This window comes from Hemicordylus capensis, chromosome 1 (genome assembly GCF_027244095.1).
Source record: "Hemicordylus capensis ecotype Gifberg chromosome 1, rHemCap1.1.pri, whole genome shotgun sequence".
Lineage (NCBI taxonomy): Eukaryota > Metazoa > Chordata > Lepidosauria > Squamata > Cordylidae > Hemicordylus > Hemicordylus capensis.
This window is the reverse complement of record NC_069657.1, coordinates 329,026,248-329,051,251: the sequence shown is the minus strand read 5'-3', so window position 1 is coordinate 329,051,251 and position 25,004 is coordinate 329,026,248. Positions and strand designations below refer to the sequence as shown.

At 44.5% G+C, this 25,004-nt stretch overlaps 2 long non-coding RNA genes across 3 annotated transcripts in view; one reads left to right on the top strand and one right to left on the bottom strand.

Moving 5' to 3' along the window:
* Positions 1-1,023, top strand: part of LOC128339398 (uncharacterized) — a 110,971-nt gene extending 109,948 nt beyond the window's left edge. For both annotated transcript variants that reach the window (XR_008313027.1, XR_008313029.1), the window contains exon 4: positions 361-1,023. This is a non-coding gene — a long non-coding RNA (uncharacterized LOC128339398). The remainder of the gene's footprint in view (positions 1-360) is intronic.
* LOC128339437 (uncharacterized) overlaps positions 1-25,004 on the bottom strand; it is a 115,703-nt gene that overhangs the window by 68,118 nt on the left and 22,581 nt on the right. Inside the window, exons 2-3 of the long non-coding RNA XR_008313041.1 lie at positions 17,782-17,925; positions 15,943-16,006 (exon numbers count right to left, since the gene is read on the bottom strand). This is a non-coding gene — a long non-coding RNA (uncharacterized LOC128339437). The remainder of the gene's footprint in view (positions 1-15,942; positions 16,007-17,781; positions 17,926-25,004) is intronic.

Below are 25,004 nucleotides of genomic sequence, written 5' to 3'. Positions count from 1 at the left end.
TTATGCCTTTGCAGAAACATTTCAACACACAACTTAACATATTCCCATCCCACATATTTCTTTCCCCACTCCTCCATCTGACTCTAAAGCACCTGGCGCAGGTCATAAACACATTTGGCCTCCCGGTGCAGTGTGGGCCAGCAGCGACCACACCACCCAGGACAGACTAAGGAGGATTTGGGGGCTCCCAGGGGGTGTGGAGGCCCTGGACTTCGGCCCCAGAGTCCAGGGGTAAAAGCGCCACTGTGAGGAAATATCCTTGTTATCCTAAAGTCTGTATGGATAGTGCTTGTGGGGTGATAATTTTCTTTGTTTGTTTAAAGTTGGAAAGGACTTACTTTTATGACTTTCTGTCTACAGCATGTGAAGATATGGTAGATGTGATAATGAACTCCATCACACTCTAGAGAATGCAGACTCATGAGGTTATGAAGGAGCAATGCAGCCCCATCAGAGTAAGACCGCAACAGAATAAGGAGGAAAAGTTGAATAAGTACTAGACAGAACATGTTTATATTGATACCCAAGAGTGACTACAGTACTGTACTGACTGCATATCCTGCAATTTAAGCGCATTTAGCTTATTAACCCACACAATTTCCTTCATCTTCTTTGCAACATGCTTTTCACTTTAAGCCTTGTATTTTGACATGTTTACACATCAGAGGCACAGAGTAGCCATGTGACAGGACGCATATGTACAGAACTGACAATGGGCTTGGATGAAAGTCAGCCATGCTACGGAACAGCCTCACAGACAATGCCATAAATAACAGCTGCGACTCCAAATATGCAGGAACCTCTTCCTTTTCTTGTTACCCTGTTTTGTTGTGGATATCTCCCTGTCAGTGTAAACATACCTGGAGTCAGTATGGGACAGGGCCACTTTCAACTAATTTTATCACTGTATACCAGGAAGCCAGGCAAGGTAAAGTGAATTTATACAAAACCAGCGAGTCATCACAGCCAAGGAAAGCAAATCTGTTTTCTAAAGTGTATATTAAGATGATAATAAAATGTGGTGTGGGCAATTGAGCTCAAAACTGAATTGCAATTCTGCACGCAGTTCAATGAATGGTAAATTCATACTTGGAACAGGATGGCAGTCACTGCAAGCCTGAAAGCACAGTGACACTAGACATAGATCTCTACGTCTGGCATCATGGTGTAAATTATTTAACAATCAAACAGCCATTAATAAATGACATTTAAGTAAGCATAGCAGGGAAATGACTAGCAAGCCCGAGGCTGCCGGTACGAATCCACACTGGTATGTTTCTCAGCCTATGGGAGACACTTACGTATATCGGGCAGCAGCGATATAGGAAGGTGCTGAAAGGCATCATCTCATACTGCACGGGAGATGGCAGTGGTAAACCCCTCCTGTATTCTGCCAAAGACAACCTCAGGGCTCTGTGGTAGCCAGGAATCGACACTGACTCAATGGCACACTTTACCTTATACTATCAAATCATCTGTCTTCTTCCCAAAAAACCTGAAGTTTCAGGTTTTTTAAAACTGTTTGGTTTTTTTAAAAAAAATCTCCAAGAAGTTGCTAAAAGAAAAGCTTTAATATTACCCTGTCCAATCTTTATTGAAGTATATCACCAGAGTAAAAACACCTTTTTAAAAAGTGTGCCCCATCACTAACAGCCCCACTAATTAATCAGCAAAAGCTTATTTGGTTAATCCATTTTTACTAGTAAAAAGAGGTTTCTTGTGATTTTTAAGAAATCACAACTCCAAAAGACTAAGTGTCTTTTGGAGTTGTGATTTCTTAAAAATCACAAGAAACCTCTTTTTACTACTACTTCTTTGGTGATTCTCTCCCACATGTATGCTGAATTTGATCGCACTATGGTCACTGTTCCCTAATGGGTCCATCACACTGACATCACACACCAGGTCCTGAGTGCCACTCAGGATTAAGTCCAAGGTCACCTTCTCTCTGGTTGGTTCCAAGACCAACTGTTCTAGGGCACAGTCATTCAGCATACCTAGAAATTTGACCTCTTTGTCATTATCTGACTGTGAATATACTCAGTATGTGTGGGTAATTTAAGTCACCCATTATTACTGCCCTGCCTCTCCTTGACACCTCCCTGATTTCCTGCTGCAACTCCCAGTCACTGTCAGCATTTTGATCTGGGTGGCAATAGCACGTCCCCAGTAGCATGTTCCCTTTCAGGCCTTGTACTGTCACCCACAGGGTTTCTGTGGAGAACTCTGATCCACCTAGGTTTTCAATTTTGTTAGATTCCATCCCTTCTTTAACATACAGTGCTACTCCACCTCCAAGCTGCCCCTCCCTGTCCTTTCTATAGAATTTATATCCAGGGATAACAGTGTCCCACTGGTTCTCACAGTTCCACCATGTTTCTGTTATGCCCACTATATCTATTTCTGTGTTAGCAACCAAGCATTCCAGCTCACCCATCTTGGCTTGGAGGCTTCTGGCATTGGCATATAAGCACCTATATGCTGAATCTTTTCCCTGGTGTCTGCTATCTTTCTTTTGACTCTTTGACCAGCTGGCACAGCCTTCTGTCTGCTCTTTATGTGGTTCTGCTCTGACCCCTTCTATTTTATCTGAATCCTTTCCACCCTTGCACCTTAAAGGTTGGCATTTGCCGAACAGGATACTGTCCAGCTCCTGTCAGCTATTCCCCAGGCATCATTTTAAAAGCTGCTCTGCAAGCTTTTTTATTTTAAGCACCAGCAGTCTGGTTCCATCTTGGTTCAAGTGCAGCCCATCCCTTTTGTACAGGCCTTGCTTTCCCCAAAATGTGTCCCAGTGCCTATCAAATCTAAACCCCTCCTCCTGGCACCAACGTCTCATCCACGCATTGAAACCCCTCAGCTCTGCCTGTCTTACTGTACCTGCATGTGGAACAGGTAGCATTTCTGAGAATGATACCATGGGAGTCCTGGACTTCAATACGTTACCCATCAGCCTAAATTTGGCTTCCAGGACCTCCCAACTACATTCCCCCACATCTTTGGTGCTGACATGCACTACGACAGCTGTCTCCTCCCTAGCACTGCCTAAGAGCCTATCTAGATGCTGCGTGATGTCCGCAACCTTCACACCAAACAGGCAAGTCACCGTGTGATCAACACGCGGATCACAAACCTATTTTTCTATAGCTCTAATGAATTGCCCACTACAAGGAGGCCCCCACCCCCCGGAGGAGTATCCCCTGTGCAAGACGATATGGGCTTATCGTCCATGGAAGGGGTCCCTTCTAAAGGAGCATTTTCCTCTTCCTCAGACCAATGTCCTCCTTCCCTGAGACCTTCATTCTCCCTGAGAGCAGCGGAGCTATCAGCCCTGGGGTGGGATGTCTCTAACATGTCCCTGAAGGTCTTGTCCGCATGCCTCTCTGTCTCTTTGAGCTTTTGCAGATCCATCACCTTGGTCTGAAACCAGACTAGGGCCGGTTCGGATATCACACCCAACAGGAGTTCACATTCTTGTATCCTGACATTTTACTGACATGTTACTGGCTTACTGACTTGCAGTGGGTCATGTGAAATCCCCAATCAATATCAGTTTCTTCTACCTGAAATCTCCTCTATTTAAATTTCAGACTCTTACGTTTACTAGAGGTGTGCACAAAACTGGCTTGGCCTGTTTGGTTCAAATTCGAACCCAGTTCGAAAAAGGGTGGGTAGGTTTGGTTTTGGTTTTGGTCGAACCTCTCCTTGGTTCAGTTCAAATTCAAAGCCAACTTGAACTGGTTCTAAACGGTTATCTATAGGGATAGATATATATGGTATAATGGGGACTCGAACCAGCCCATTATTCCCTATGCAGAGCACTTAGGGGTACAAAATCGATGCGGGTGGTAGGCCATGGGTGCCAGTAACCAACAAAACCCCAAAGCAATCGGATACTCTTGTGATATTAAATGATTTTTTAAAAAACATTTTTTGCATTTTTCCTATAGGGAATAATGGGGATTTGAGGATGCCCCATCTGCCCCCTTGGGAGCAGGGTGTTTGGGGACCCGAAAGTGGGTTTGGGGAAAAGGCACATTGTACCACAACTCCCCTCTAAAGCCCCAAGCTGGTGGGGTTCATGGTTTTTATAATCTAAATTTTTAAAGATTTTAACCTGTTTGACAGAATGTCAATGCAATGAATATGAATCCCGACCACATTCAGAAAAAGAACAGTGTGTGAACTTAATTGCTGTGAACTTGGTGAACTCAGAGTTCAGAGATGGGTGGGTGGGTGTCAGGGAAGGGGCAGACGGGCAGCTGACACGGAACAATAAAGCAGGGGCTGTGGCAGGGGGCAAGGAGAGCAAAAGAGTCCGAGCACACAGATGCTCTGTGCGGGTTCAGCTAGTTTAAAACTTTTTTACAAAAAACAAATCACGTCATACAAACTCCACGACTCCTTGGCCCAAATGGAGCAGGAGGAGAGGCAGATAAATGTGTTTCAATGCAAATATGGGCAGTCCTGCCTGGAAAATATATTTCAGTGGATGGAAAATATGAATGGTCACCAGCTTACAATGAAACGTTAAACAACCCTTTACTTTACTTTTGGAACCGCTGCACTATTCCATCACACTTAGCAACACATTAACTGTTGCAAATCCCGTAGTCCAGAAAACACCCTTGAGCTTTTTTCTGCTCCTCTCTTTGTGCATGTGGTGTGCCTACAAGGAAAGTCCACCTCAGACTGGCAGGTCCACACACATCTTTGCTGGAAGCCACACAGGCCCCCAACTAGGGGTGTGCATGGAACCGGCTGGCCTGGTTTGGTCTGAGTCCGAACCAGACCTGAACAAGACTGGGTCCGTTCAGTCCGGCACCCCCTCAAACACTCCCCAGGTTTGGTTCAATCCGGGGGAAGTTTCACAAATTATTATTTTTTAATTTGATAGATAGATAGATAGATAGATAGATAGATAGATAACTTAACCCTTCTGGGGGACTTGCTCTAGGTGATGGGGGGGGTCCACAGGGGGTCCCCCTCCCCTCACTGGACTCCTTGCCTCCCAAACCAGCCCTCTTGGCCAGCTCTTCATCCTGTTCAGGTGTTCACTGTCCAGCACGGTGGCCATTTTGGAGGCCACCTCATCTGTGAAAATTTTTTTTAAATCACAACACCACCACCACCCCCGAATGGCCAGGGGGGTTCAGTCCGGGGTTGGACTGAACAGAGGGTGGTTCGGTTCGACCCCTGACAGTTGAACCAAATCGGTTTTATGTCGAACGCTTTCAACAGCGAACCTGTTTACGTATCACTACCCTGGAGCACCCGGAACTGGACTCCACCACAGGTTGTTGAGCATCATCAGGGGGCCCCACACTGAGCGGTGTGAGGAGCGGTGGGGGCCACAAGAGGGAGGGGCAGTCTGGCTGCACTCCCAGCCATCGAGCCCCTGCCCTCCACCCCTGCCACGGGAGCAGCTTCCCTGGCAGGAGAGCCACCCGCACTGCCAGGCTCGGCATGGGGTGGCAGCACTGGCAGAGCACCTGGGCCTGGCTCAGCAGCAGCAGGCTCCATTGGATAGGAGAGCCTTCGCGCCTCCACCTTGCCTGGGGCTAATTCGCCAATGGGGATCTGCGGGACCCCATGATGGTGTCTTCTCTACCCCGCCCCCCCCCTCCTGGCCTCCTGCACCACCTGGGACACACACACACACACACACACACACCGCCTCTGCCTACCACTCTGCTACGAGCCTTGCTTGCCACACGGAGCTCAGACATCTTCCCAATCCCCAGGAGGTTTTAAGGGGTTTTTTTGGAAAGAAATCTCTTTAAAAAAATTTTTTTGCGGGCAGGGGTGTTATTGTATATTTTATTAGCTCCCAGTAGGATACTCCAAACCTTAACAATGACCTCAGCAATATTAAGACAAAATTACTATTTGTATTTTCCAGTATGTCTCATGGAGATATCATGGGACCCTGTGATAAAACAATCCTATGCAATCAGTTCTTACACATGTGCACGCAGACCACTTACTAAAGTAAATGTTTATCAGTCCTGAAGGCCTCTTGTCTAAATAATATTAACCACCAGTCAATTGTGTGGACGTTTCTTTCTGACCCACTGCAGCAGCAGTAAGAAGAAGCGGCTACAATACTTTGCATTACAGTATTGAGAACTGAGGGGTCCCAATCCAATCCAGCTAAAACCAGTTCTAAATTCCATTTAAGTGAATCGAAGATTAGCTGCAGTTCACTTAATTCCAACTGCTTCCAATAGGACTTAACAATGATGCACTTAGCTGGATCTCTACCTCAGACTCTTTCACTGAGCTTTGGCTTGAATAAATATCTGCTGTTTTGTAAATTGGTCCATTAGGAGAAAGTAAAAGAAGTTTACCAAATGTGTGGCTTTTTAAAATAGCAAGTTCTAGTTTTCACTAAAATGTAGCTGTTTATAAATATTTGCCAAGACAGGAAAAACAGAAAGCAGCCTGTCTCCCAGGCTGAAAAGCACAGACATCGTTGCAAAACATCTCATGTGTATACAATTACTCCATTCAGCCTTGCAAATAATTATTTAGAGAAGCCATTGATTTGCTTCTCATTCTGCTCTGCTCATCTCTCTTGCTACTCTACTAAAGGGAAAGAAGAATCCCCAACACAGGCAATCCTCTGAGGCTTATACTTCCACATGATGTTTCCTGTCTTCCAGCCATACCAGTGGACTGCTACTGTATTTACCCAAATAGAAGGTGACTCTGAATGTAAGACGATGCCTTAGAGTTTAAAGAGAGGTTATACCCGTTGTTACCCAAAAGAAAGATGACTCTGAATCTAAGATGGTCCTTCATATTTAACAGGGGAAAACGAGGAAAAACATTGTCTTAGATTCAGGTAAATATGGTACGTGTTTGAGACTAGGAGGGAGAGGGAGAGGGTTCTGAATGAAAGGAAAGACTATTTCTACTTGGGTGCTTGCCTATTAGCACTTGCTCCTCTGCAAAACTAGCAGTCCATAGCAAACGACAAGTCTGATTTGGCTTTAAACTAGATCCTTAAAATGTGCTTTCCTATATGTTTCTAGAATTATATAACCCCAAATAAAAAATATGACCATGAACACAGTAGCACACAACACCCAAGATACTGGAGATACTGAGGCTATTCCCACGATCGATAGAAAGCGAGCTAAGGGAGCTTAGCCTGCTTTCTATCGATCGTGGGAACCACCGGCCGGGACCGTGAGCGGGCCCAGTGCTCCCAAGGTGGCTAGCCCACCTAGAACACCCTCTCCTTATATGAGGTTAACGGAGCGAGTGCTCCGTTAACCTCATTTCTTTGTTCGTGCATCGCCATGGCGCGTGGCGACACACGAATAGACCCGCGACCGGGAGGTTGCAGCCAACCTCCCGGGTTCGGGGGTCTCTCCAGAATGCCCTGCACACTGACACTGGAACTTCTGGAGGCTGCACGGCCCCCAATCTTGGAACTTCTGGAGGCTCCATGGCCCCCAATCCCCACAGCCCCCATTGGCTCCGTGATGGATCCGGCAGCCAAGTGGGTGGCCGATCCAGCTGCCCAGCTACAAGCGGCCACTCATCTGCGGGGAGAGCAGGCTAAGCCCGCTCTCTCCACAGAACCCCATCAGGAGCTTCGCACGTATCATGTGAAGTGCCTCACTATCTGGACACAGGCATTCCTTTTCCCAAAGGAAATAGTGTATAATATACTACACACACATTGCAAGAAACCGAATGACTAGATTTCTTTCCAATCAGCTCTGTGCCCCCAAAGGCACACAGCTCCTGTTATCTATTGTTCCATTATGAGTTGGTTGTCCACCTTTCTTGTCCCCTCAAAATAGTTACATTGATGATCACATTTCCATATATTATTGTCCCCATGGAACAGTTAAGCCATCCCGTAACATCATTGTAGCTGAGCCGATGGAGGTTTGCTCACAAGAATAGCAAGATTTTAGCCTAATTCACATATCTTCTTCTTCTTCATGAACCCCGCTGCCTATAAAGATCATTGGGGGAGGTCTGGTTGTGATTGCCACCAGCTCACTTGGTGGCGACCCAAAACCAGGCCTTCTCTAGGGTTGCCCCAAGGCTGGAACGTACTCCCAAATGAAATCAGAATCTGCTCATCTCTGGTTCTTTTTAAATGACTTTTGAAAACACACCTGTTTTTTCAGGCTTTTAGATTATGATGTTTTAAAGTGTGTTTGTTTTTAATGGCCATTTGAATCTGTTTATATTATGTTTAGATTGGATAGTAACCTACCCTGAGATTTTATAAAAGGTGGAATATAAATGAAACAAACCAACCAACAAACAAACATCTAAGTAGATGTTCTTCTGGACAGCTTTGGAACAGGAGGGAATGTGGTTGCAGTTATTTATGTGGAATTGCACACTAGGAGCTCATTAGACTTGCACACTGTGTCTATTCTCAAGTTGCTGCTTGTTTTCCAGGTGTTCTTTAAGGCGTAAGTTATTACCTGTAAAGTCTTAAATGGTTTGGGACCCAGTTACCTAAGAGACTATGGTGAGAATGAAGGCAAGCAAGCAAGCAATAAAGCGGGGCGGGGGGAATCAATTACCTATGCTAGACTTAAGCAAGGCACACACAAAAGTTAACAGCCCCACTCTTTCAGAGGTGCCATGAAAACTTTCATCCTCTCAAGTGCTCAGAGAGTAGGTTTTTATGTATCATCTGAAATGTTTCCAGCAGCCCTGCATCCCATCAGATAACAATGGGTCAGAATTCCATAAAGAGCTATTATTCTCACAATGGACAAGGAACTTTATTAAAACAAGAACATGAAGAGATTTCTTCTGTGTTTGTGCTGCATTGCTGAGATGTGTCCTAGCATCTTCCCTCAGTTTTCAAACACATCTGGTTTCTTCATATAGCTTTAAAGGATCCAGCCTTATCATCAGAAGTACCCAATCATTAGCTTACAAATGGGGTGTGTCTTCTTTCTAAGTTTATTTTAATGCATCAAGTAGATCCACAGAGATTAAAAAGCCTATACTGAAACTGACTGATTAGTTGTATTTTAATAGCTATTTAGAGCTAAGCAGAAATAGCAATGAAAACAAGATATAGCACATTTATGTTAAGAATGAATCAGCAATACTTAGCAAATGTTTAAAATTAAAATGCTGTGTGGGGAGAAGCATTTTTGTAATTTCTTGTTCACAGTTCAGTTCCCCAAATGGAACTTTCCCAATGTTCTGATTCAATGACTAGTAATACATTGTTTTCATTGTAACTTTCAGCATTCACAAGTAATAGGGGACCGGAGTTGCAGGGAGCTCTGGTTTGCTTATCTTTGCGTCCAAACAAGGTCATAGCATCCGTTGAACAAGGGGGACAATTGTTCCCAGGCCCATAAGTCAGGGACCCCCACAAGGCTCCCCCTGGCTTGGGGTGCTACCTTGACTCTCCCTGCACCCAGCTGGTGAGCAAGGCACTTGCTAGCTGGGAGAGCAAAGCATGCCCCCCTCCTCTCCTCTCCAGCTCTCTGGAAGAGGGAAGGACCCTCTCCTGGGCATTGGTCCTGTCCTTGCATCTGGCATCAGATGCAAGGGGCTGGGCCGATGCTGAGAAACCCTGCAGGGTCTCATTTTGGCAGTGAGACCGGGTGAGCTGGGCTGGAAGAACTAGTGGCGGTTCTTTCTGCCTGTCTGGCGGCAACAAGCATGCTGGGCTCAGCCATGCAGAGCAACTGCTGCAGCAGGCAGGCGCTGGGAGGGCTGCTGGTTGCTGCAGACTGGCCGTGGGTAAGCAGTGCCTGAGTAGCGGGCTGCTCAGCTGGCTGCAGAGTGGCCGAAGCGGTGCCCGAAGAGCATGATCATGCTGGTGGGTAGGAGGAGGCACCAGTGGGGGGGGTGTTTCCTCAATTTGAGCAGCTAATTGTCCCACCCCCTTTTATTGGATGTCAGACACCAGGGGCGTGGCTTGTGGCATGCACACTTTGCATGTGCAATGGAAAAATGGGGCCCCTGTCTGCACTTTGCCGCCGGCCACCTATAAGCTCGCTACGTCACTGCGTCTGAACATGTGTAATTCTGGTCCCGTCTATTGCATGACCTGAGGTTGCACTCAGGAGAGTCCAATTTGAACCCTTGGTTTGTAGTGAGTTTCGCTGCTCCAGAGTGAGAGTTCATGAAGCCCCCATTCTGTCTGAATGCAGCACTGGAGCCTGCATTTGGCTGGACTGGAGTTGAGGGAGGAAGCTCTTCCATCTCTCTTTCCCCAACTGACTGTGCAGGCTGTCCTTCAGGCAAAATGGAACCAGACTGCTGGTGCTTAATCAAAAAGGTCACAGAGCAGCTTTTAAACCAATGCCTGGAGGACAGCCAGCAGGAGCTAGGCAGTATCTGATTCAACAAATGCCAGCCCTTGAGGTGCGAGGTTTTAAATGCTTCAGTTAAACCAGAAGGGGACAGAGTAGAACCAGCTAAAAAGCAGACAGAAGGATGAGTTAGCTGGTCAAAGAAATCAAATGGCCATAATAGGGATAGCACACACCAGGTAAGAGATTCAGTGTATAGATGTTTAAGGGAACGCCTTCTTCATGATGAACCCCATCGCCTATTAAGATCTTCAGGGGAGGTTCATCTGAGGGTGCCACCATCTGGTCTGCTGATTACTCAGAGGCAGGCCTTCTCTGTAGTTGTCCCAGAGCTTTGGAACACATCTCCTGCTGAGATTATAGCCACTCCATCCCTTTAGGAAACAACTGAAGACACATCTCCTCAGCCAAACTTTTAGCTATTTAGTGGGTTTTAGATATTTTAATTTGAACTTTTATATGTTTTAAATTGTTTTAATGTAAACCGCTTAGAGACTTCGGTAGTGGGCGGTGTACAAATATGCTAAATAAATAATAAATAATAATAATGTGAGAAACCTCTGAGCCAAGATGTGTGATCTGGAGTGCTTGGTTGCTAATGAAAGCATATATTTATATTTATATTTATTTATTTAACTTACATCTCTGGGCAGTTTACAACAAAGCAAAATAAATGGCAACAGAAAAGGTTAAGACATTAGTTGAAACAAAATAAATGACAACAGAAAAGTTAAAAGATTAGTTAAAACAAAATAAATGACAATATAGTGGGCATAACGGAAATATGCTGGAACAGTCAGAATCAGTGGGACACTGTTATGCCTAGATATAAACTCTATAGAAAGGACACTCTCTTCTCTGTTACCTGTTGATTTGAATAAACAATGCTGCAAGACAAACTTGGATAAGCCAGCATTATTTATGGAGGCAGCATCCATGTCCAGCCCATTTGATAGCTCATAGACCTCCTATTCCCCAGTGGGTGGGAGGGAGGAGAATCTTACACTGACTCAGGCTTCCCAATATTGAACCAAAGTATGGCTCCTAATCACCACTTGTGCCAATTCCATTTTTCAGAGGTATCATTTCAAATTTTAACAGTGGGGCAGGGGGAAGACACATAGAAACTTTCAAAGCAACTTAACAATGATAACATAGAGGCTATTCACACGATTGAAGAAAATCGGGCTAGCCTCCACTAGGCCGATTTTCTTCACTCATGAGAACCACCGGGCTCAGCTGTGAGCCCGGTGGTTCTTGAGCGGCTAACCTGCTCAAGTAGCCCGCCCCTTAGCCTGGGTTTGTGGAGCAAGCACTCTGCAAACCTGGGCTATCAGATCGTGAGTAGCCGCAGCATGGCTCCGTGCACCAGCTACTCACGAGGAGACCCCACAGAGGGGGGGGCGAAAAGCCACCTCCCGGCTCTGGGGGTCTTGCCAGTATGCCCTGCACGCTCGTGCAGGGCATGTTTAAGCTTGTGGGGGCCAATTGGCCCCTGCTCCTCCCAGCCCCCTCCAGCTCCAACACGGAGCCGGCAACCATGTGGGTGGCAAATCCAGCCGCCCAAGGCTCCCTCCCCGCTCACCCTACCAAACCGGGTCTCACTAATTGTGAGACCTGGCTCACAGTCTATTTAGTCCTGCTAATTGAGCAAAGAGACACATTTTAAAGTGTTGACTCTCTTATATTTAGCAAGTGGAGAGCAACTGGCCCTATTCAACCCTAGCACAGCATCTCTCCAGTGGCTGTTGCTGGTATCTGCTTTACTTATGTTTCTTTGTAGATTGTGAGCCATTTGGGGACAAGAGACCATCTTGTTTCTTTTTTATTTTATTTTTATGTAAACCGCTTTGAGAACTTTGGTTGAAGAGCAGTATATAAATATTCGTAGCAGTAGTCATAATTTAGGAGTATGTGTGTTGGCTGCTTTTAAAAACCATGTAATATTTGTAGCAATATTATCAGCTCCTGAATAGCCTCATTAAGTCTCCCATTCATATGCAACCAGGGCAGACCCTGCTTAGCTAAGGTGAAAAGTCATGCCTGCTACCACAAGACCAGCTCTCATCTTCCACGCTAACTGCAAGAATTTTGAACTAAGGCTGGATTTTTCGGAAAACCCTTGAGCTTGTCCCTAGCCCCAACAAAGAACAAGAATAAGAACATAAGAAAAGCCCTGCTGGATCAGGCCCAAAGCCTATCTAGTCCAGGATCCTGTTTCACACAGTGGCCCACCAGATGTCTCTGAGAAGTCCACAGGCCAGATATGCGGGTGTTCTCTCTCTCTTGCTGTTGCTCCCTTGTAACAGGTATTTAGAGGCATTATGCAAGTGTAATATCTTGTAGAATTACTCCCTGGATGTCAAACAGCATTACAGAAAAGTGAAGGACTAAGTATGAAATACTAATCTGAGTGTACCAATAATAATCATATTTGCTCTGTTTTCTGTTCTGTTATGCTGCTTGGATCTGTAGTATAAAACAAATTTGATAAACAATAGTTTATTATTGGTTTGTTTTTTAAAAAAATCACTAGCTTTGGTGCAATGATACATGATGAACTTTAAGAAAGAAATGCTCATTTGGACCTACAGGAAAATTCATGATAAACTGAACATCAGTTCCCATCAAGCAGTGAATTATTCCCAAAGATGCATTGTGGCAATGATGCTGGTCAGATTGGTGATTTCATCTGTATTGGTTATTATTAATCCAAGAAAGCAGAAGTGTTTGTTTACAATAAGACTCTCCCACTTTTGTTTTATGAGTAGGAACCAAACTCTGGCTGACCCATGCAATGAATCATAGCTTATTTAAGAAAGATTCAAAAATTCCCCCCTTTAGAGTGCTCAGTCTTTGAAATAGCATTGACGGTTAGTCGGTGAATACCAACACTCGTCAGGCAAGATGTAATAGAAAATATAGAATTGTATCATTAAGATCTAATAACGAAACTGTGGGATTAAACAACCAATGAGTCTGGAAATAGTATGTGGGAGCTTCTAGAAAGTATTAAACCATGGATGACCTTTTCTATAGACAAAGTTATTTCAGTTCAGTGCTAGCCTGAATTGTATTTGTTTCCATTTTATATGGGCTTGTGCATTAAACAAAGGAGATGCTATGCTACAAAAGGACAATGCCATTTTAAAGTTCTATTACCAGAAGCATAATATCTAAGGCTCTCAAAACAATAGCACCTCTTTACCCAGTGTGTATTAGCCCTCATTTGAAGCAAAGCATTCATTTCTGGTGGCCACAAATGAGAAGAATGTTGATAAATTGGAAACAATGCAGAGGAAGGCTGTTAAAATGATACATAATCCATGATTGGAGGAGGAACCACTTAAAAATGGCATGTGCTTAACATAAGAAAAATAGGAACACAGGGGTAATTTCCTATATTTAAAATTTTTGCTTTTAAACTATTGGGAATAGAACATCAGCACCAGCTTTGGATGTTAGACAAATGCTGCCTGCTGAATTTGCAAATAATTCCTGCATTCTGCTGGCAGCAGTTTTTTTTTTATTTAAATGAAGTTCAAAGAATAATTTTCAGAGGCCAGGGGACATGCAGGCTATAAGTGCAGAAACAAACAAAAAGGTAAATCAAGATGAGGAGATCACTGGATGGAGACTCACAACAGAAGCTCATCGTGCCACTTATTCATGCATTAGCACTATAGTTGTATGTATGTCTAGGGTATATATCCCCCCAATTCTTCACAGATGTCTCTGAATTTCAGTACCAAACAAACTGGGGGGCAAGGGGGGTGCCACCAAATGGGAGATTGTGAACATGTGAACATTACATCAAAAGGTGTAAACAAGACCTGTGGAAAGATGGTGTGGGAAGTGCCTTGGAAAATCCAGCGCAAATCAAGAATGGGCGCTGTACTTGCAGTTCAGATTCTAAGAGGAAGCATACAAGCAAGATTCAAGGCAGAGGGTTGTAGGGATGTGCAAGACCGGTCCGGCGGTTCACGGTCCAGTGTTCGGGGGTTTGTGATCGAACCGAAACCCACCCACCCCGTTCTGTTGGACCGGGACCGGACCACCCGGTCCGGTCCGGCAGGTCTGCGAACTTTAAAAAAAAAAATGTTAAAGGAACTACCTGTAGCCCCTTCGGAGGGCTTGCTGTAGCTGCGGGGTGTGTGTGTGTGTGTGTGTGTGTGTGTGTGTGTGTGTGTGTGTGTGTTCCACGCGGGTTCCCTCTGCCCCAACCGGCCTTCCTCATCACCACCACAGCCGGGTAAACATAGCCTTTTTGGCCCTTTCGGGCCTTCGTAAAAGCGAGCGGCCGCCATTTTTTGTTTCTTTTTCTAATGAGCGCTTTTCTACATGCAAGGAATTTGATTTTTAATTTTTCCGCTTATAAGTACGCAATCCTACAGCTGCAGTCTGAAGTGGGGAAGGGGTGTAGCTATAATTGAGTAGATGGGTTCAAAGAACCTGGGCCCTGCAGCTCCTGAGGGCCCCCCAGCTCCACCCCTCTCTACGTTCTTCATTATCTCTCTCACTCTGAAGGGCCGCTGGGGAGAGGGGCAAACACAGGCCCTTTCTCCCCTAGCTATGCTCCTGAAGTGAGGCAAATGAAAACGGGGATATAACCAATTTTTATACCAAGGATTACTGGTCGAGTCCCCCCTACCCTGCCACCACCACTATTACACTTTGCTGAGGAGTGAATTCCACCTGCTGTATTCTGTGCACTGCATAGTGCCTCATGCAAGTGTACAAGAGGCAAAAAACCTATGCTCACGACCGGGCTGGCAGGAGGGTGGAAGGATGGGGAAGGCAGGGTGGAACCCCCAGATGATTCTTGATCTTGATCTCATGGGCGTGCTGCTGCTCCAAGCAGCAGCACAGATCTCCGGAGGCATATCTCACAATGCACTGTGCAACAAGCAAACACAGGATCCCAGCTGCTCGGTTAAGGGTGCACTCACGTCCTTAACCCTGGTTAACGGCCAGGAACAAAAGGGTTAGGCAGGCTGGCAGCGCCAGGATCGGGATGGATCCTGGCACTTCACACTGCAGCCGAACCCAGGCTGGGTTAGTCTGCACGTGTGAAAAGCCTTAGAATGTATCCACCCATGCACTTGGAGATTTAATTTCTATTGATTTCTCTGATGTGGGAGCTGAAGCACGAGGAATGATCATTCTAGCAACTCACATGAAAAAAACTGAATAAAGCATCTTCAAGAGGCAAAAACAGGGACAGTGATTTTCCAGGATCAGACTGCAGAAAAGAAGGGCTATTCCTGATAAAAAGAGGCAATGGTGGCCTATGCCCACATCATGAGTGAGGAAAAGAGAGGGGTACATTTATGAGTTGGGGCCATAGCGCAGTGGTAGAGTATGTGCTTTGTCTTTAGAAGGTCCTGGATTCAATCCCAAAATTTCCACCTAAAAGGCCATCAGGTAGTAGGGCTGGAAGAACCTCTGGCTTAATGCTTAGAGATCTGCTGGGCTAGACAGCTTGATATGTTCATATATAGGCAAAGTCAGTCCAGATCATATGCTGACAAGTATCATGTATTACCACTTGCAAGCACCTATATTCCAGCTTGATTTATGAGGACTGGGATGATTTGTGGTAACTTTCCATTCTACTTACAGCTCTTACACGTAATTTCTTTGGTTTCTTCATGTTTCAGAACCATAGGATGTTGGATATTGTGCTATAATGGGAGAAAAAGTACAAAGTGTAACTTCAGTGAGTGGCAGGCTAGAAAGAAAAAAGAAGAAACCCTTGGCAAACAAAGTCTTGTGGTTTTCTATATGCCATGGCAAAACCAAAAACAATTTTCAGTGGAATTGCCCCACTGGTTCTTCTATATAAGCGCAGTAGCCACTAGTTGTTTGTTGGCTCCATAGCTATTAGTAATGGCCTAGGCTGGGTAGCCAACCAGAGGCTCTCTGGATGCCAAAGGTCTACAACACCCACCATCCCCAGCCACAATAAATACATAAACACACACACACACACGTGGTGTGACAAAAGGTACCAGACAAAAGGATTGGGTCTGGCCCCGCCCAGTGGCCCCTCTAACGATGTCCCATGTGCATGATGTCACATGCATGGGGTGTGGCTCAGGCTCCAAAAGAACCTCAAGTGAAATCCCCCCACCCACACCCGGGCTACAGAGAGCCCCGAGCGAGTGCTCCCCTGTCCTTTTCAGGCAGTGTTTGCTGCCTGAAAGCATCTGTTTCCCTGTCTTTCCCTCCAGTGAGGAGAGAAAGGGAAATAGATGCTTTGAGGCAGCAAGTGCTGCCTGAAATGACAGGACAGAACTCGCTTGGGCTCTCCAGAGCTCAAGGCCACGCCCCCTTTGCAATGGCATCACGTGCAAAGGGGGTGTGGCCTTGAGCTCCGGAGAGCCTGTGCGAGTTCTCTCCTGTCATTTCAGGCAGCGCTTGCTGCCTGAAAGCATTTATTTCCCTTTCTCTCCTTCAATGCATTTATTTCCCTTTCTCTCTGCAAACGCTGCCTGAAAAGGACAGGGGAACACTCGCTCAGGTCTCTCCATAGCCCGGGCGTGGGTGGGGGGAGTTCGCTTGGGGCTCTTCTGGAGCCCAAGCCATGCCCCCCTGCAGGCTTCGGCAGCCCTTTCCATTGGCAGCCTGGGTTCCTTGAACCCATTTGCACAATGGTGGCTCTGGCCCTGTACATACATACATTTGTGACTGGGAATGATTGAAGTTGTAGTCCAACAACAAGTTGTAGAGAGCCTCTGATGGCCACTCCTGCCCGAGATCCAACTGAAGGTGAATTTCTTCGTAGGGGAACTGGTTAAAACGGTATTTCCACACAATTTAATGGGGTTTGTTTCTAAAACATTTTTCACTTCAACGCAGTGTGATTGCATATGGCAAAACCAGCAAAAGTTTTTTTTTTTTTTAAAGAGTGGTAGCAAAACAAAACCTTCACGTGCTTAAAGCGTTCTGTCAGCTGGTGAAAAAGTGTTTTTGTTCAATTATCTCTCCTCTCTGATTTCCTATTAACCCAGTGACAGGTTTCATCAACAAGATTTCGATGGGTAGGCTTCATTTTGGTTTTCCCTTTGCAACACTGTACTTTGCCCTCAAGGACCAGGCAGTGAATAGAACACTGTAGCTGGAATATTTGTTTTCAAAGGGGTGCATCCAACAGTTTCTGGAAAAAGTCCTGGGCATTGTGTTATTGTCAGAGAGAGAGAGGAGAAGAAGAAGAAAACTGGCCACCTTGTTGTTATTGTCCTAGATTAACATCTTGCACTCTCTTTTTTTTCCCCCAAGACAAAAGAAGCCAGCTGAGTATGGAACAAAGGAGAATATAGGGAAAAGAACTGAGCGTCAGGCAAGAATAGTTTGGATAGGGCCAAAAGTGGAAAAGGAAGTCTAATTCTGTCTTACTCCAGAGGGGAAAGAAAGGGTTTTGAGCAATGTAAACAAATCAGGAAATCCTGGCACTTACTCCAGTTCCGATTTGGCGAAACACACCATCTCTTTCCCTGTGTGTGAGCTGCCGTTTGTGAATGAAATCCAGATTAAGTTATTCATTGAGTCTTGCCAGTCCCACCATTTCCAGGTTTCCTTTTGCCGATGGCATAGCTTAAATCTTAAAATAATAATAAAAAAACATATGCATGTTATTAACTCTCTATATTCAAATGGAAATACAATGCTATCATAAATCTCTCTCTCTCTTTCTCTCTTTATTCCCCTTAACGTAAATTCCTTTCTCCAGCATGAAGCTGCAGGAAAGCCATTGTATCTGAGTAATCTAAACTTGAAAGGGATTTTTTTTTTTTGTTAAACTAGTTATGATAGGGGAAGCATGTTTTTCACTGAGTCCAAAGATTAAAGTTGGTCGTAAAAGGAGGCAGAGGGGATGGAGGAGGATTATTGGTTGCTCAACTAATGATTAGATACAGAACTTCATGGACAAATTAAGGAGCATAAAAAAAGAAAGATCTCTGAAGATAAGTGAAACCAGTTCAAATAATATCAATAAAAGATGCATAGTTTATCATTCATTTTAATCATCTCCAGCCCCACTCTGCCCCAATTAGCCTAATTAGTCAATGAGAGTTTAAACTCCAATCAAGCCAAAAGATCAACAGCAAACAAATAGACTTTAATATACAAGTCTCTACCTCATCCAGCCCCACCACCCTCAGTCTAGCTTTCAATTTCCTCCCCTCCCTGCTAGCCAGGTTCTTGCCCAAGGGCTGCTGTTGTGTTCACAAATGCATTTAGAATCATACTTCAGGCTATCTAGCCCAACCCCCTGCTCAATGCCAGCAATCCAGAGCTAGAGCATCCCACCCAACAGATGGCTGCCCAACCTCTGCTTGAAGACCTCCAGTGAGGAGAATTCTAGCTACCCCTGGTTACACTGTCTCACTGTTGTGGCTGTGAGAGAACACAGCCCGAATGCATTCTTTCCTAATGTTCAACTGACATTGCTGTAACTTCCTCTGATCAGATCTCATCCTTCCTCAGAGGTAGCAGAGAAGAGTGATACATATTGGGGCAAAAAACCCCAACTTCATATATATGCTGAGCTGTCTGTGACTGACCAGGACAGAGATCTTGGGCTCGTGGTGGACAGCTCATTGAAAGTGTTGACTCAGTGCACAGCAGCAGTGAAAAGGGCAAATTCCATGCTAGGGATCATTAGGAAGGGTATTGAAAATAAAAATGCTATCATGCCCTTGTCCAAATCTGTGGTGCGGCCACATCTGGAGTACTGCCTACAGCTTTAGTCACCATATCTTAAGACTATTGTAGAACTGGAAAAGGTGCAGAAGAGGGCAACCAAGATGATCAGGGGCCTGGAGCACCTTCCTTATGAGGCAAGGCTACAGCATCTGGGGCTCTTTACCTTGGAAAAGAGACGACTAAGGGGAGACATGATCAAAGTGGATAAAATTATGCATAGAGTGGAGCAGGTAGACAGAGCGCAATTTTTCTCCCTCTCTCACAACACTAGAGCCAGGGGTCATCCCATGAAACTGATGGTCAGGAAATTTAGGACCAAGAAGAAGTACTTTTTCATAAAGCACATACAGTAATTAATCTGTGGAATTCCATGCCATGGGATGTGGTGATGGCTCCCAGCTTGGACCGCTTTAGAAGGCGCTTAGACAAATTCATGGAGGACAAGTATATCAATGAATACTAGTCTGGTAGCTGTGGGCCACCTACAGCCTCAGAGGCACAATGCCTCTCAATACCAGTTGCAAGGGAGCAACAGCAGGAGTGAGAGCATGCACATACCTCTTGCCTGTGGATTCCCCAGAGGCATCTGGTGGGCCACTGTGTGAAACAGGATGCTGGACTAGATGGGCCTTGTGCCTGATCCAGCAGGGCTGTTTTTATGTCCTTATTCCCTCTGCAAAGTGCCATCTCTTCAGGTATTTGAAGAGTGCTATCGTTTCCCCCACCCATCCTTATCCTCTCTATCCAATTCCTTTAACCTTTCTTCAAATTACTTGCTTTCCAGACCCCTGACCACCTTTGTTGCCTTCTTCTGGAGCCATTCCCATTTCGTGGCACCCAGAACTGGACACAACAATCTAGATGAGATCTAACTAGTGCAGAATAAAGAGGAACTATTACTCCCCATGACTTGTAAACTATGGTTCTGTTAATGCAGTCTGAAATCATGTTAGCAGTTTTTGCAGCTCCATCACTCTAACTCATGTTTAGCTTGTGATCGACTGCAATCCTGAGATTCTTTTCCTATGCACCAGATATCTCCTATTCTATACATATGCATTTAATTACTTTGCCTACCTGCAAAACTTTGCATTTGTCTGAGATTGTATTTTAATCACTTGATTGCATGTACCTACAGTAGGTACTTAATGACAAGCATCTGAATGTATGAACTGACTCCACTAGGAAGCCCTGAGAATTTTTTTTTAAAGCCCTGATATGCAAGTTTTGACCACAGTGTTAGATCCGTGATGGCACAGCAGCACATATTACCAGTCACTGGAGGCTACAGTCTCAAGTGGTGAACATGAGTATCTGAACCAGCCCCAGGGCCTGACTTATAGTGCTCTGAAGCACCAAGATGCAATTGAAGCCCCTCCCTTACCAACACTAGCCCTTTGGCCCACATCCCTCCCCAAACTGCTGTGATCAGTGGGACTTAATTTTGTTTCACAGCAGATGGAAAGGGAAGGTTGGCAAGAGGGGTGGGAAACTGTATTAAAGCCAGTTCGGCAGCTTCACTGTCCCTTGGTATCTTGGAGCACTTTAAGGAACAGGTATTATCTCCCTGTAAGAATCTGGAAATACAACTCTCACAGGATGTGGAATGCCCTTTTCATTTTAATGGGAGAAAAAGATTTCAGTTATCATGTTTTAAGAGTTGCTGCCTTTTTGTTTTATGTGTGGAAACTCTACAAAGGTTCTACCGTGCAACATTCCCTGCAAAACATTATTTTGCAGCCCAGTCCTAAGGCTACATGTGCTAGGAGATAAATATTCCGAATCTGGAGAGAGAAATATCAACAACTGAACAGGCCAGCATCACAGAACTAAAGACTGCAGTTCTGCTATAGTGACGTTACTGTGGTGCTGATGGATGATATGCCAGCTAGGTTTGCATGAATCTATTAATTCCTATGCTGAAAATTCCAGCAATCTTCCAGTCTCTATTTTAGTTAAATAGGCTAACTGAACCTCATAGATAGATTCTGTGACATCCATGTTCAGCTACACTGAAAGTAGGGACAACTCAAATGAGTCACTAGAACCAAAGCTCTGTTAAAGTAAAGGTAAAGTGCGTCGTCAAGTTGATTTCAGCTCCTTGCACCCACAGAACCCTGTGGTTTTCTTTGGTAGAATACAGGAGGGGTTTACCATTGCCTCCTCCTGTGCAGTATGACATGATGCCTTTCAGCATCTCCCTATATCGCTGCTGCCCGATATAGTAGCAGCAGGGATTCGAACCAGCAACCTTCTGCTTGTTAGTCAATCATTTCCCTGCTGTGCCACTTAAGGTGGCTTAAAGCTCTGTTAGGTGTTCTTAATCTGTGGGTGTGTGTACCCAGTCATGGAGCCAATGGGAACAAGCTGGAAAGTAACCCACTCCCCCACAGATAGCAGTTTGATCCTTAATCACTCCCCACCCTGCTCTCCATGGATACAACACTTGTCTTCAGAGACAAATGCTAATCTTGAGGAGAGAACCTCCCTGTGACTGAGCAACACAGTCTTAATCGCAGGGAGGATTTCTCCCTAAAGAGAGGATTTCTTTACAGTCTCAGAATCTGGATCCCTGAAGAGTGGGAAAGGAAAGATTAAGGAGCTCACAGGTGAAGGGTTGGGGCTTGCTGGTGGACCCGCATTGTCACTGAACCTGACTGAGAAGAGTGTCCATGGATTAAGAACACCTGGACACCTCAAGACTACTTCCTCAATGGTATTTGGTCCACTAGGCTGCTTACCTGATTTGTCAAGTGCAAGCCTTACTGGACTTAACACCTCAGTGCTTCAGTTCAGTGATCCATCTTTGAAAGCAGAGAGCATAAGACTAAAGATCTCTCCTTGGTGCTGTCCCACAGTAGGTGATGGAGCACCAGTGCCCCAATCCGATCCTTCAGCCTCTGCTTATGCTTTCCCTCTCAAGCCTTAGGTGGTCCAGCTGTACAAAGTAGGGTAAAAGAGCATGGCTAGAGCAGACTTGAGCCATGACATCCTGAGTCTGTGGCTCATTGGAGCTGCTAGTCAAGTGTGTCTTGGTCATGTTTAATTTGAAGGAAAGGGAAAAGGACTTCCAAGTCACTACATCGCACACTGTGTTGTAGCCAATCCATAGAATCAAGTATGATCCAAGATACATTCACTTATAAGTAAACCTCTTTGACTTAGGTAGCATGCAGAGGATCACAGCTTTTAACACCAGCTCTCCAAAGCGAGTTGCTAACATGTAGGGTGCCAGTTTCTTAGCTCCTGCCTGTGTGAGTGCTATTCAGGGGTTTGATCCAGTTTGTTTCCCTGTGCTTACTTATATGGGCATTTGCAAAACCCATATAGGATACATCTCTTTTACCCAGTCCAGGGATACATCTCTTTTACCCAATCCAGGGAAACCTGTGTCTTGGAGCCGATATTGAGAGAGATCCTCTAGATCTCTCTGCAAAAGTAGAGGAAGCAGGTGCACAATCTGCTCAGCATCTGGTTTAGAGGATTACAACACTCCAAACACCTGCACACTAGCCAAGACTTGCATCCCATTGTATTATATCAGATTTTCTGCCCGGAGCAATAAAAAATACATATTGTTTATCCGATTTACCTCAGGAACTTGGAGCTATGGGAAATGGTTACCAAATCTGTAACAAACTGATAAGTAAGCAAAACAGAACCAAAGCCTGTTCGTTCTATACTCTGTGAAAGTCAATCACTTGTTTCCCTAAAAATAACTGACAAATTAATTTTCAAATGTTATATAATTTTAAGTGGACACCATTCTTTGAGCTATACTGCTGATCAGCACAAGGTGTCCAAATGAAAGTCATGAAGACGAGAGTTTAGCGTTTTGGCATTGTTAACACAGAGTAGTTTTTTAGAGGGACAATTTATAAAACTACTGATACACGGCTAGTATCAATACAATTCTTTCCTTCCAGGTAAGCTTTCTATGTACGTTTGTGTCTAAAAGCTATGCAAATGTATCAGATGCTTCTAGGACTATCTTAATGTTTTGTTTGACACAAGGACAGTTATTCTCTCATATATATTAGGAAGACAGTTCCTTTGATAATACATCAAATTTGCCAGTGATTCCATAGACATTTAAAAAGGTTATGGGTTTCCCCCCCCTTTTCTTCTGTTTGGGTAGAGCTCCAACTAGCGTTAAAGTTAGGGAACTACAGCAATAGAGGAACAGGACTGAAGTTAACAAATTAATAAAATACACTTAGGCTTTAAGATACCCTTTAATGTCAGATACATTGCACAAGGAAAAGGCTTTTGTTTATTTTCTTTGTAATGCAGGGTTTGATTTTGTCTTTTTAAAGAAGAGGGATTTCATATATCCAATTAAGCAAATGCATATTCATATTAAATGAATAATAAAATGTACAATTAACTTGCATTTTTTTAAAGCTTGCTGTTGGGGAAAAAACATTTCAGTGGGGTATGCACAGTAATCCTATGCACAATTACTTAGAAATAAGTCTCACTGTGCTCAATGGGGCTTAATTCCTAGTAAATGTATTTAGGATTGTAACAAAGAGTCGACCTATATGTTACATTAAATGTATAGCTTAGTCTTTTGTGCTTGTTTGTTTGTTTGTTTGTTTTGTTGTCCCAACATGCTGCCAACAAAATTGCACCCCAAAATCGTTATTAGCCCTGGAAGAGAAATTTCCATTGACACCCATGGAAGCTTCCATTCCAGGATCAATAGCACGATTTTTATTGGGGCTGTGGTGCAGTGGAAAAGTGTTAAATGCCCCCTTCCCTCATGCCATAGTCTCAGTAAAAACAAACTAACAAAAAAACCAAAACTCAACAACAACAAGGCCAAACTATGAGATAATATGACATGGAATTCAGGCTCTAGTCACAAGACAGCTTTTACTGGATTGGGGCCACTGACAGTGATGGGATTGAAGCAGCCCTGATCATACTGCTACATAGGATAAACAGTACGTATTTCTCACTATGATGAGCAAATAACTGGCACCACTTTGGTAGCTGTTAAAGACATGTAGAATGAGGGCTGTGACAACATAAGAAGATATTTTAAAATCTGTCTGTAGTTATGCAGAAAACAGAGCTATTAACTGCTCAGCGCAAGCACATAAATGGACACCTGCAAGACAGCACACGGAGCACTGGAGTTTGTTAAACAGATTTTTTTTCCCATTTGTCCACAGCTCTTCTTCCAGTTTCATAATTTACAACATCTTACGCATAAATGCCATACTTTAAAATACACAGCTTTCCTTTTAAGTGAATGATGGAGCAGTGCATAAAAGTGGAATGGGCAAAAAAGCATACACAATAGAAAAAGAAGAGGCAAAAAGTATTGCATTTGCCAAAACAATGGATATGTGATCCTTGCATGCGCCAGCCCCCTCAGTGCAACCATATGCAAATCCATATACAATTGTATGTACACAGGGGCCTGCGCAAATGCCCTTCAGCCCTTGCAAGATCCTAATCATTCCATGTATACAAAACCCATTAGGATACTGGGACCTCACCTGGAAGGGATATGTATCCATTTGTGCTCTGAGATGTTGAGAGAGGCTTTGTGTTTTCTGCCCTGTTCTTTCGAATGACTGCAAAGTTGGAATAAACTACCATCTAGATATATCCCAGGCCTATTGCCCTTCTTCTTCTCAGGTTTGCTAAGCTGGCATTATCCAAAGGCCTACCTAGTCCAGCATCCTGTTTCACACAGTGTCTCACTAGATGCTGCTGGAAAGCCCATAGGCAAGAGCTGAGGACATGTCCTCTCTCCTGCTGTTGCTCCCCTGCAACTGGTATTTAGCGGCATCCCGTCTGTGAGGCTGGAGGTGGCCTATAGATCTCAGACCAGTAGCCATTGATAGATCTGTCCTCCATGAATTTATCTAAACCCTTCTTAAAGCCATCCAGGCTGTTGGCTGTCACCACATCTTGCCGCTGATAATTCCATTGGTTAATTATACATTGTGTGGAAAA